Here is a 6,000-nt window from a genome sequence, read left to right as displayed (position 1 = left end):
AAAAAAAAGGAAAGAAAAGAAATTGAATTGCAGGAAAGTTATGCAGGAGACATTTCCAAGGGATGCTGGACAGGCCTTCAAAAAAGACAGTAGGAAAGAATCAGAGCTTCCTAACAACCCACTTTCAATCCGGAGCGACTAGAAGATGTATAGAAGAGAGGACAGTTTTAGAAACACAGGAAGTTTAACTGAGCTGATAGTAGGAAAGACAATCAGTAGAGATATCCTGTCGTCAGCTGAGAGGCCTGGGTGGAAAGTTAAAGATAGTGAGGCATCGGTGTGGGTAGAGTATTTTAAATGAGGAATGAATGGGGTAGGATGCACTCACCACAGGGAAAAATGCAGAGTACAGGGCAAGAATTAGAGAGAGATAAATAGAATAGAGAAGGCAACACGTTTCTGGAAAAAGGGGTAGTTAACTTTCAAAGGTAGTTAAAAACAAAGAGAGGAAACATTAACAAATTTGCCCAAGTAGCTCTATAATAAATTCTCAGACCTCAATAAATACTTGGCTTTTCTAAATAGTACTCTTTATTCCTCAGTTGTGCAAATGAAAATGTTAAGTCTTTTGTTCAATAGATTCAAATCCAGAAGCTGGTTCTTGGTGCTAAGTTCACTGAACTTCTGAAACCACAGGGCAGGATATAAGTAATGAAAGCCACAGGCATTAGTGAATAGTATAATCAGGTGAATTTGTTTAAGATACAGAACTCTGCCTTTTCTAACAACATGTGGCAGCACATCACCGCAAAAGCCTTCATGTATTGTTTCTGTAGTTAGGACTCCAGTGGTTGTGCTGGCAGCATCTGCATTTCTTCTCTGAAATCCACCTGTCTACTCCATCTCACAGAATAGGAGGGAAGAAAGCTAGCAGGCTATGGCAGGAATGTGGGGTAAGACCTGGGTGATGGAACGAGGACCACACCAACAGGTGAAGCACAGATGGATACATGAAGCTCTGAAGAGTCCTGTGATACATCCAGGCCTTTTTTCTCAAGGAGTTTATTGGTACACTTTAGGTATACAGTACAGTTACATTCATCACTGGGATCTTGTACCTTTACGTGACAGGTCTTGGTTCTTATTTCTTTCCCATTCCCCTGCCCTCCCTTCACCCCCTCTATCCTTCCCTATTTACAAAGACTTTGTTTCCATGTTTTTCCTTTTCTCCTATCTTTTTCTTTTCCCTTCTTACCTTTCCTCTACCCCTCCCACTTTAAAAAAAAACCATTCTGCCTCATAAGTTGTGCATTAGAAGAAACCACATACTACAGTGCAGTACATCGAATGTCTTTTATCCCCCCTCACAGGAAATTCATTTATAAAGAAGTCAGTAAACTGATGATGGCACATCCATTTCTGATGGCCACTAGATGGATGAACTACACCTTTGCTTTTATAAGCCTGCCACTCTTCCCATAGCCCCTAGACACCACCCTCCACTTCCCAACGTCGACACACTGTCTCAAGCACCATCAACTCAAAAGTCTCAGCAACTCCACATCTGTCTAGAGTGGGGCACAACAAAAGCAAAAGTGTTTTGTAAACAAATGCACAATGATACTCGCCCAGAAATTGCCAGGGAAATAATAAAGATGACACTAGCTGTAATAATTCTCATTCATAGAGTGCTCGTTATAAAACTAAGTACGATTATATTAAAAGAAGCTAGAAATAACAGCATGTTGATTCTGCCTGAAAAGTACAGGTTTCAGGACCATCATAATCAGAAAATGCCTGTGAGCTGGGGATTTAGCTCAGTGGTGCCGCCGCCTCCCTCGAAAGCACAAGGACCCGATCAATCTCCAGTACCAAAAAAGAAAATGCCTGTGAGAAGTTATCAAAAGAAATGTTCTATCATGGTTGACAGAAACTCTGAAGTGTTTAATTACTTAAAACTTTGAAATAGAGACAGACCTGGATTGCTATAGGCCATGTTACTTAACCTTTCTGGACCCCAGAGAAGGTCCCTTCTTTATCCATTCGATGGCAATAATAATAGTATCTATGACACAGGCTAACTGAGAAGATTAAACAAGCAGTTTACATCTACTGGCACACTGCCTTCTACAGAAGTGTTACTTAATAAATGTCAAGTTTCTATTATTAGAAAGCAATTATGTGATTATTCATTATTACAAGGAAGCAGATATAAGTCAATTCGTATCTGAAAGATATGGTTTGTTACAAAAGCCAGATAACAGCTTTGATTATAAGATTTCAAAGCATCCAAAACTGGGACTATACCAAGACCACCCATCATGTAAAGGTACAAGATCCCAATACTGAATGTAACTGTGCTGTATACCTAAAATGTACCAATAAACTCAAAAAAAAAGAATAAAAAGGGGGGGATTAGCTCAGTGGTGCCTCTGCCTGCTTCGCAAGAGCAAGGTCCTGAGTTCAATCCCAGGTACCAAAAGAAAAAAAAAAAGGTCCCCACTTTTTTTGTGGTGCTAGGGATGGAACACAGGGTCTTGTGCATGCTGGGCACAAGCACAACCACTGAGCTACATTTCCTAGCCCAGTGAAAGGTTTGCTGTCCCACCTCCTATATTTTATTTATGATCATATCTGTATGTTCATTCAGTCTCCCAGTTAGTATTTATTGGCGGGAGCCAATAAAACATACATACACACATGTACACAAAGAAGTAGACAATCCTGGAAGCCCCATCAGGAAGGTGACTATTCAGAAGTAAGAATTTTAGAACCTTCCTGTCACTTGCACCTCTCTGCTCTTTTTAATGCTACTGATGTCTTCCCATGACAAGACAGGAGCTTTGCCGAGGAACATTGTAGGTGGGGAAGCCTTCCATAAAAGCAAGGATACAAAGTGAGACGTGGTGAGTCACATCTGTAATCCCATCTACTCAGGAGGGTGAGTCAGGAGGCCAGCAGCCTGGGCAACTCAGTGAGACCCTCTTTCACAATAAAGAGGACTGAAGATACGACTCATTGGTAGAAAATTTGCCTAGCATGCCTGAGGCCCTTGGTCCAAATCTTCCACGAAGGCAGCAGTGAAAGAAAATCTTTTTTGTTTCTTAGATTTTACTCTAGACTAAGCTAGAGAATGTATTCTTTATCCCGCTTTTCCTGAAGCATGCTGTCCCAGAGAATTCTTGGGCAAAGCAGCTATGTCAGTTGAACGAGAAACATACAATATATTTCTAATAACACTGAAAATGAAAACCTGAACCACTGTATCACCAATGAGCATGCATTATAAACAGACTATGAATTACAGCAGTTAAATTAGTTCACATATATTCTGTTGTACATAGCCCAGGAAAAAACTTGTAACCCAACCAGTTGGGTCAGCCAACTGCATCCAAAAGTCTAAGCAAGTAAACTAGCTTTGAATACTAAGAATAGGATGCTTTCATATTTTGCCCCAGGGCCAAGGGTTATCAAGTCATCAACTCTGAACTGTATGATAACCTTTCATACATAAATGAGTCCTTTATGGCAGTGTTCACTTTAAACAGAACATTGCAAGAAAGGATCCTCTTTCAGAAACAATTTCTTGGGCATGAACATCAGAAAATATCTTCAGGAAGAATATAAACCAATGCTGCTGTCTAACAGAAATACAGTGCAAGCCACGTATGTCATTTTATATTTTCAAACAGCCACATTACAAAAGGAAAAGCTGGGCATGGTGGCACGCACTGGTCATCCTAGCTACTCCGTAGGCTGACATGGGAGGATTACTTGAACCCAGGAGTTCGAGACCAGCCTGGGGCAGCTTAAAAAAATCAATTATGATTTTTTTAACCCAGCATATCCAAAATAATTTTTCACTGTTCTGTACAGCATCCACTTATGGACTACCTACCTTTCTACCTTTTAACTGCTGAACAACTGCACAGGGCTCATGGATACTGTGCAGAACAGTTTAAAGAGACACAGTCTGCAAGTACGAATAACTGGCGTATCTGAAGAACCATGGCAACTTTCACTGCTGCTTCAGCCTCTCACTCTTTTTGTGCAGCCCTCTCCGTGTAGTCATCACTGGAAGTACTGGAGCATGGGAGTTGTGAGGAGAAGAGGGGTGGGTACAATGTGTTTTTAACAAATTAAACTGGAAACTAAAGCCCATTTATCAGTAGGAACAATATTAAACACAACAGTTCTACAGCTGAGTGACCATTAAGGGTTAAAATGGCTTTCCTGGGGAGGAAGGTCTGGCAAGATAATCATCATGTCCAAACTTGCATCCAGGAGATAATGTTTTCCAAGTTTCCAACAAATATACATAGGATCAGCCTAGATCTCTCATTTACACTCTGTCAAAAGGAGTTTATATTTATGGAGGCCACATGTAGAGTTGTTCATTTAAGGATTTAAATCAGTAGGTTCTTTTCTTCATACTGCCCTCCAAATACAGAGGATCCTTCAATCTTGTCCTTCCCTAGAAAGCACCGTTCTCCCCATGATATGAAACAGCTGCTTGGTTTGGATGCTCTGTGAAACTGAGAACTCTGTTCTAAGCAGTTAGAATTATCTTCCCAAAGCAAAGACAAACTGCAAAGGAAAATATCTGCCCTCTCAGATGTGCACCACGCCCTCTGTGCCTCCCTCTCCGAATTCTAAAGCCTTCCAGCCAAACCCTTGGAAGCAGCCGGCACTAATGTAAAACTTCAACTTTGTCCTCTGGGTCACCCCAGACTCTCACTTCCCTCTGCCAGCAGCCCACTTCAAGGAATGCTGCACAACAATAACCAAACAAATACCCAGACAACAAGCCTTTCTCTCTCTCTCTCTCTTCAAATTTACCCAGTACTCTTCATGTCAGAAGACATGCACAAACTCTAGGCTGTAGTTGCAGAATCACTTTTGCTGTCTCGTCTGAACCAGTTACAGTCTTGACCCGATAAATTGAATTTTCATAAAGAGTCTTACAAATTCTTCATCCTTCACCTCCAATCCTCTGGTTAAGAATCCACTACTCAGGACAGCTCCCTCTTCCAATGACTCTTCTCAAGATCCCTGTAAATAGGGCCACACCTTTACTGTTCTTGGTCCTCCCTAGGTCAGGTACCACTTTAGGTTTCTATAACAAAACCTGGCACACAAGGAGTGCTCAAAAAATATGGCAAATAAATGTCTACATTGCTGTAATAGCACTCTAACGCCAGACTATCCTTGGGAAACATGTGGATCATGTCCCTGATCCTCATGGTGGATGATATCCAGTGGTGATAATAGCAGGACCAGAATTGACCTGCAAGGGGGAGGGCACAAGTGCAGGAAGATGCAAAAGCCATTTTCTGGGTTGAGGGAAATGTTCTCCATCTTGGTCTTGGGGGGTGGTTGCATGAATATGTAATTATAAAAATTATCAAGTCATTAGGGTTCATGCATTTTGCTGTATATAAAATGTACTTTGGGGGGGTGTTTTGAGACAGGGTCTCCCTGTGTAGGTTTGAACTCACTATGTAGCCCAGGCTGCCCTCATATAAAATATACTTTGATAAATAAAAGGAAGAAGGGGTTATACACACTTATCATTCAGAAATACAATTCCACCATTTTATAAACCTGAACCTAGATGAAAATGCTAACTGTAATAAGCCTTAAATATATCAGATTACTAATGGTGATCACTCTCTGAAAAGCATCATAGAAATGGGAGGGAGGAAGAGCTGAGTTTTCACATATATTGCTTGAAATCTTTCATTCCATCATTGAGTACATACTAAAATCTAGGCATTTCCTTGGGTATATAAATATAGAGATGTTTAAGTGTCTGTCCTTAGACAGAAAGCTCACATTAGGGCGGCTGACATTAACAGAGCAGTGTTTTCCTCCATGTGTGAGGACCTGGTTTTGATCCCTAGGACCAAAACACTTTCTCTATACCCTGACTCTAGCTCTGTGTCTGTCTCTCTATCTATCCATCCATCCTTCCATCAACATTGTAACAGAGTCAAATCATGAAAGGCCTTCGAGTTGCCTGGACTCTATTCTTTCTTTCTTTTTTTTTTTTTTTTTTTT

The 6,000-nt window shown here is 40.8% G+C and overlaps 1 protein-coding gene across 4 annotated transcripts in view; it reads right to left on the bottom strand.

Annotated features, from left to right (window-relative positions):
- Positions 1 to 6,000, bottom strand: part of LOC104875077 (integrator complex subunit 6-like) — a 58,525-nt gene that overhangs the window by 46,998 nt on the left and 5,527 nt on the right. The gene's annotated exons all lie outside the window — the stretch shown is intronic.

The sequence above is a fragment of the Fukomys damarensis genome, unplaced genomic scaffold (genome assembly GCF_012274545.1).
Source record: "Fukomys damarensis isolate Sample0158 unplaced genomic scaffold, DMR_v1.0_HiC HiC_scaffold_39, whole genome shotgun sequence".
Lineage (NCBI taxonomy): Eukaryota > Metazoa > Chordata > Mammalia > Rodentia > Bathyergidae > Fukomys > Fukomys damarensis.
This window is presented reverse-complemented; position numbering and strand designations above follow the sequence as displayed.